At 43.8% G+C, this 7,877-nt stretch overlaps 1 pseudogene; it reads left to right on the top strand.

The window, feature by feature from the left end:
• Window positions 1–7,374: 7,374 nt before the first annotated feature.
• On the top strand, window positions 7,375–7,494 carry LOC136650505 (5S ribosomal RNA; annotated as a pseudogene).
• The last annotated feature ends 383 nt before the right edge of the window (window positions 7,495–7,877 follow it).

Raw genomic sequence — 7,877 nt, 5'->3', positions numbered from 1 at the left:
CAGGTACATCAGAGAGGCACACATTCCATCATTTCTAGGCTCCACCTCCACAGTAGCCAGCATTTTAATTTTCTTTGCAAGTAGTCCTGCTGAAACATCCTGCAAAGAGGCAGCCACAGGTTAATACCAGTGCTAGAATTGTTCATAACCAACTCAGAAGGAAGACCTACTGGCTTCAATGGGGCCTACTCCCGAGTAAGCATGCTTAGGACTGCACTGTTAGGTGCATGTACAATCAAATCCCAACCATTCTGTATCTTTGGCATGGGCTATAAGCTAATTAAAAACTATGGTATTAAAAGTTTTGAGGCTCTTCTTAGTAGCAACCTACTTGAAGGGTCACTGTTTTGCATAAAAGTAATTTGAACACTACTTACCAATAGGAAAATTATGCTCTCGTTTTTTATCATCATCATAATTGGAGAATCTAACCAACAGTATTTATCTTCCAACAATTGTTTCTTTCTACCAGCTTTCATTATATTGCAATACACAAGGAAGACTATCTTCCAATTTTGGGCTTCTTTCAAAGATAAAACATATATTAATGTTCCTTCTGAAATATTCTTAGTTATAAGGAGCTAGTGCAGCCATTTTTAACCACTGTGCCACAGTGGTCCATGAAAGGTAAACAGGTGCGCCACGGTAGTTTTGTGGGATCATTTATCAGTAGGGCCATTTGGGGAAATGAACCCCCTATAGGCAGTGCAGTGTGCCTTGTCAAGTGTCAAAAGTGGATTGTGTGCCTTCACAATTTTAGCACCTTGTCAGTATGCTGCGAGATGAAAAAGATTGAAAATCTCCAAGTTAGTGAGTCACTGTTTCAGTGCTTATGACAGAAACCTTTGTAAGGTATGTACCCATATCTACCCACAAATGGATGATGAGTAACTATGTGGGCAACTAATGTGTTCTGCTTTCCTTTCCATGAGGAAAGCATATGTTATATTGCCTTCTCAATCCCCATGATCTTTCTTCCAGAGCACCAACAAAAGATGCTTGAGGATATTTTTTAACTCAGATAAAGTGCATTCCATCCTGTGAAAGCTTACAACATCTAATCATGCCTGAAAAAGTGCTATGCTGAAATTCAGCCACCTCCCATGGCCAATAGGTTATTCTATATCCAACTTGGCCTATTCACATTTCTAGGCAAGGCTTAACAGGACTTGCCCATCTATGAGACCAACTGACACAGTTGTTTCACATGACAAGTTAGAAGGTGGTGTCTACCTTCAACACTCTTCCTTCTCCTCCCTGGTTTCAAAAAGGGGAAGGGGAATGGAGCAGAAGAGGAAGTGTGGAGGAGAGTATTGGGCAAAAGTGACACAGCTGACCCCACCACTGGACAACAGAGTGGCATTTCATGTGGCAAAATACTATGCAAAGGAAAGGTGGTAGTATTTTGTACACCACCTTGTTTTGCCAGATTCCCAGTCTAAGCTCCACCTAGAGAATTATGCCCACTTTAAGCTCATTAGCTCCCCTTCTTTCCCCAACAATGGCCTTATTTCTGCCCTGCAGCACTGCTGGACCCCACCACCAGGGAAGCTCACCTGTTCAACCTGCAGAGGTCCTCCTTCCTCCCCTCTCCTGCCAGCAGATCCTTCCATCACTACAGTGGTCCTCAGCAGGTCTTGGGCACAGCAGCCAAACACCAATATCAGTGTTTCAAGCAGTCTGCTCCAGCAGTCTCCAAAGCCCATTCAGCCATCAGTTCATCAGCAGTTCTAGTAGTCCATTAATCTAGTTGTCCTCAAGCTTTCCTCCTTCTGCTTCCCACACCAAACTCTCCCTTCATCAGGTACTTTTATGCCTGAGGGCCCTACTGCCTTCAAGTGGCTGCAGCAGTGCAGCACATTCTCTGTTGAATGCCCAGGCCTTAACCCTTAAAGGGGCCACTGCTGACACCACATCCTACCTCCTTGCCAGCTCTTCCACAATTCCAATACATTCCAGGTATTCCAATACCTCAGGCTCCAAGAGCTCTTGGACTGCCCTGAGATCCACCATTAAATTTGGGCCATGAGCAGGAAGAGGCAAGTCTAAGGAGGAAGAATGATAGTTTCCTGGCCTATTGTACAGTTGGAACATATTGTAGTTATTTGTTCTTTCCCCTATGTCTTTCCCTCCTTCTTCTGTATTGTTGCCTACATTGTCATGGAAACTTTGTGGGAGGAAAGGAGGTTAGACTGTGAGGGTAGAGAAGCTATAATGAAGCATGCACAACATCACACAAAATGCAGCTCAGCAGACATGAATGATGATGTCCTATCAATGCCTCTGTAAATGTGCTGGTTTTGCCTCTTTTCTGTGACTGCAAAAGCAGGGCCATTGTCGTCACAATATTGTGGTGTGTCACAATATTGTCCTGGTTAGGTGAGTTCTGCTTGAAGGTCACTAATTGTGTAAACTCCTATATTCAAGGAAAGATGTTGCATGAACATAAATGGCCTAGCTCTCCTTCCAGATTCTACGTCTGGCATTACTGATGTTGTCCACTTGGAGGTTCACCACTGTTCCCATCCAGTTCCAAGGGACATTATTGCCTGCAACTGCAAACTGTATCCCCTCAAAAACTCAAGTCTAAGGTTTACCATGTCATGCAATACACTGTTCTATTCCTAGCCAGTGAATTGTCAGATCCATTCCTACAACCGAAAAATAGTCCTCTCAAGAAAAAAAAATAAAGATAACAAAAATAAATGAAAGGACATATCTCCTGGACACACCCTTAACAACAAAGTATAAATTGTTTCTTAAAGTGTGAATTTTTGAAGAAATACAACTGCTAAATCTAGTCTAATAGCATCCTGCAAACATAGAATTTATTTTTCGCTCCTGCTTGAGTTGCGTTGCTGGCACATGACACATGTTTTTGTTCTTTTCCTATCCATTTTTTCCCCTCAATTCATGCTGTCACAAAAAGCAACATGTCCCACAGTGCATCCTACTCAATCAAAAATGTTCAAATAGCAAAAGAGATGATTTTACCATCAGCCCATCATGTTATTAGTCAGATAGCTTTATAGAAATTGACAAAGGAACAGGTGTTGAAATTATTTTGTGTAGGACGAGTGCTACAACAGTGCACAGATGTCAGGATATTGGTCTGATCTTGTTATTTTTAAGAAGGAAGAAGCAGGTAGGACAGAAATCAAAGTAAGGAATATAAAGAAGGGAGAATGAGTGCCTTAACCCATGTGAAAAAGACCATAAAGAGCACATGGCACTTTTCATGGTAAAAAAAAAAATCAAAAAGCTTAATAGCAAAAATATTGCCTTATTACAATATATCACAGACATCCACATTTTGCACTAGATCCACAAGGATACTACACAATTCATGAATAGCCATATAACATCAATAAATCAATCATCACCCTGACAATATTTCAACTCTATCATGGAAACAACCATAGCAGGGCTAATTGTTCTCAGATATCATATCTTATAAATCTGGAAAACATGATCAGCAACTATCAATCAAGTCCACAGGCCATGGTTCTTCCATCCATCTAGAGAACCAGTAAAAGCACAAACAATCATTCAGGAAGTACCCATGACAAGGAAGAACCCAGAGAGCCTATCTAGCTGTAGTCCCATAACAGCAGTCCCTGCTAGTTGAGTCCAGACTGACTAATTCAGCTACAAAGGCTGCCCTTGCTGCTCAAGGTGGCTACCTTGGCCAGTAGCCCTTCAAGAGGCCATTACCCAGGAGCAGAGGAAGTGGAAGTAGTAAAGATCTGGAGAGAACCCTGCCTGGGAACTTTCAGCTTGAACCAGTTATTTCCAGGTTACTTCTGGGTTGGGAGAGGTGAATCCTGAGGCCCTACAGGGCCCAATCCTATCCAACTTTCCAGCACCAGTGCAGCCGCAATGTTCCCATACCCTGAAGAGGTCTCTATGACTGCTGCTCCACCACAGGATGCAGTGCATACCCCATTGGCACAGCTACACCAGCACTGGAAAATTGGATAGGATTTGGCCCTCAGATTGCACCAAGAATGAGGGCACCAATTCCTTTCATCTCCTTGGGATTAGTCCTCAGTCAAAGGGGGGCTGTTATAGGCTGGGGAAGTTTACATAAGGTTAATGTGTGGCGCTCCTTGCCACAGGAGATTGTGATGGCACCTGGCCTAGATGCCTTTAAAAGCAGATTAGGTAGATTTGTGGAGGAAAAGTCCACCACAGTTCACAAGTCATGATTCCTATATCAAATCTCTGGGTTTTAGAGGTAGCCTATCTCTGAATTCTGGGGGTAAGGGAATCGCAACTGGATATAAGGATACAGCTCCCAAAGTCATCTGATGGGCCACTGTGAGTTACAGGAAGCTGGACTAGATGGGCTCCTGCCTGATCAAGCAAGGCTGTTCTTATGTTCCTATATATTGTTACAATTCAGAGCAACAGGGTTAGGTTCTCTTGACTGTGGTGAAATTACTGATTTGGGGGATGGGGGTTTCAACCCACCAGTGGTCGTTACCCACAATTTGGTAAACACAGATATAGCCCAGTAGCCAAGATACCAAACAGGAACCTCTTACAACAATCTTTTAGAATTTACCCTCTAAGAAGGATCAAAACCACTGCAAAACCATGGCCCCAAGCCCCATCCTAACAGGGTGATCAGGAAGGATACCATGGATGGTAGTACTGAAAATTGCTGAAAGATCTAGCAGAATCAATAACACTCCACCCATCTAGTTCCTGTTGTCTGTCATCCACTAGGGTAACAATGCAGTTTCTGTTCCAAGCCCCATCCTGAATCAAGGTTGAAAAAAGGTTTAGATTAGCCATTTTCAACCATTGTGCTGTGGCACATTGGTGTGCCATGAGCAGTCAATAGGTGTGCCACAGAAATTTGGGGGAAGGTCATTTATTAGTACGGCTAATGGGGGATGTGAGCTTCCCACTGGCCACATGGTGTGCCTTGTCAATTGTCAAACCTGATGGTGTGCCTTAACATTTTAGGGCTTTTCAGTGTGCCATGAGATTAAAAAGGTTGAAAACAACTGGTTTAGATAATCAATTTCATGCAGAAATCCTTCCAAGAGTTTCAGTACCACCTCCAAGACTATCCTGGCCAGTCCTGGCAGGGAAACCATTGGGCACCAGGGTGACCATATTCTGATAGAACCCACTTCCTGATTCGCAAGCCACCCAGTTTCAGGCATAAACACTCAGAACCCGGCACGTCTGGGCAGGACATCCAAACAGGAAGATAGAGTCTCAAAGAATTGCTGCAATGTTACCTCTCTGTCCCTGAAGTTCTGGCTATTGCAACACTCTGACACCTGGGAGACAGCTAAGAGAGAGATTTACCTCTTCTGCCTCATTCAGCTTAATTTATGTGATACAAACCAGATCAGCATAATCCAGGATTAAATCTGGGAAGATAATAGCTTTATCATTAATTGATGTGGAATTAAATAGCAGCAGCTCCAATGGGCTGCCATTAAAGCCACTTGAACTCCATCAGTAGGGAAGAGGGCCTGGAGAGGGAATAGTCTGTACATAACTAGGCCTCCCTTTGTAACAGTCTGCTTGACTCTCACTGTCTTGCCTCTCCCAGCCCATCACCCTATTAAAAGAGGAGGTCAGCCCATTCCCATCAACCAAAAGTTTCAGAACCACCATAGTGTTCCACTGGATTCTGTTATGTCCCTCATGCTACTTAACATAATGAAAGCCCTGGGAGAGATTATCCAAGGTTATGGGCTTGTGTCACCAAGAAAAAGATGGCACTAAGCTCTATCTCTTTTTTCTGTCTAGTGCTAATGAGACTGTGGATCAGGAACAGCTGCCTGGGATCAGTGGACCAGGAACAGCTGCCTGGGATCAGTGTTGAGCTGGGTGAGGAGCTGAGTTCCTGGTATTCACCAACAGATGTAAAGGTGTTCATCATTGCCTTGCTGGTGCAAGATGGGAGCCCACCTGCATCTGAGGGTTCATGGTCAAACCAATAACTGTTTCATACCATAAGTGTATGCTTACCCTGTATCCTCTGTGTGGGGGACCAGCCAAAACCTGTTGAGTAAGAGTGGGCTGTGTTCTGCAAGTACAGCAGCATTTAGTAGTAAACCTCTCCCCATTAGTCAGATCCCATTGGTCTGATTAGTGTAGTGTGCTCAAACCCCAGAGTACTCAATAGAACCTTTCCTGCTTCAAGCGGGATGGCCTTGAAGACCCATTTCAACTCTGTGATTCAATGGTTCTAATGTCCTTATGATTGAACATGCTGCAGGTTTTCACTGTGGAGTGGATTTTTATGCCCATGGCAAAAATTCAAGAAACTGTCTGAAAACAGAAAGGAAAAAAATGCAGCATGGCAAGGCAAGCGTCCAAACTTGCAAATATTGCAGGAATATTTATCATTAATAGTAATAAAGGCATAAATCTTAATGGTGCAACTTGTAGCTAACCTTCCAGATTTATATCCTTACAAACGGAGTTAGAGATGCTTCCCGATAATCTAAGAGGTCATAAAATACTATGGAGATATTGTGTCAATAGGTAGTGTGTACACATTTGAATTTAGACTACTCTTTTCTTTTAATTATAGCACGCTGCTTGGAATTACATGGTGTAGCCTCCAGATATTAATAGGCAATATCTGCTTTTGATTTATGACCTGGCCATTGGTGCCAGCCAGGTTTCAAAGGCAACCAGGAATGTCTGTAACCTGTAATACATCATGATTCTCATGATGAAGGATGGCTGGACATTGTGTGTTCTGCACGGATTTAATTGCAACAGCAGAGCTCAGATTTTTCCTCTTTAAACTGCAAAGCTAAAAGAGTGCTCTAAAAATCTTTTAATTAATGAAGCTGTGCTTTTAATTAATGAAGCATAGCATTGATTATATATATAGTTATTTCATTCTCTTTCACAAATTCAGGTGCAAAAGTTTCTAATCTACAGGTAGAGTGAAAATTGCCTGACCCCATTTTATCAAGGGATATTACCAGTATTCCTGAGTGTCCAGATGAGTAGCTAACTTTTAGGTGGGGGCGTGGGGGGAGGCAATGTTCTGGGGTGGGGGAGGCAGAGGGAGGGTGGGGAGATGGCAGGGAGGAGGCGTGCTGTGGGAGGGGGCGGGGCGGGAGGCAGGACCAGTGGAGCTGACACAGACGCCTGACACGGACGCTCTTAATTCTACGCCAACCCTTGGGTCACCATAGAATCAAGTAGCCCCATTGTGGGGCTACTCACCTTACCCAAGGGGGAATGAAAGTCCCCTTCTCCTGAGGAGCATCCTAAGCACACAGGATGCAGCGGCAGCCATTTCCAGCACTGCTGCAGCCCTGGGTGCCGGGCAGCTCAGGATTGGGCTACCCATCAGCAGTCTGTATAGCACAAGGCTAATATTCGGCATGCAGCAACTGTTACCCTGCATGTGCCTGATCTTGTCTGATCTTGGAAGCTAAGCAGGGTCAGGCCTGGTTAGTACTTGGATGGGAGACCGCTTGGGAATACCTGGTGCTGTAGGCTTATACCATACTCTTTCGAGACTGAAGGTTGCCAACCAATATTCGGCATGGACTATATCCTTGTGAGCATTTTTATAGCTGATCTGCAACAAGTCTACCAAAAGGTATCAACATACGTTTCCAGTATATCTTGCACTGACTGAGAAGACGTGCCATTGTGAAACTATTCCTTGGTTCCAGAAAGTTTGTTTCACGAGTTGTTTTGTGAGCCACATGACTGTGGGTGATTATGGAGCATCACAGAAAGAAACTTCACCCAGCGTATCCAGACACTATGCAATGCAAGTGGAGCATTTTGAGAGAGCTTCAGTATTTCCTTTGGGGTGGTTCTGTGCTGAGTACAGCTATTAACAACCTTTCCTGTAAGCCAAGAATACCTCAGCT

The sequence above is a fragment of the Tiliqua scincoides genome, chromosome 4, assembly GCF_035046505.1.
Source record: "Tiliqua scincoides isolate rTilSci1 chromosome 4, rTilSci1.hap2, whole genome shotgun sequence".
NCBI classification, from domain to species: Eukaryota; Metazoa; Chordata; class Lepidosauria; order Squamata; family Scincidae; genus Tiliqua; species Tiliqua scincoides.
This window is presented reverse-complemented; position numbering and strand designations above follow the sequence as displayed.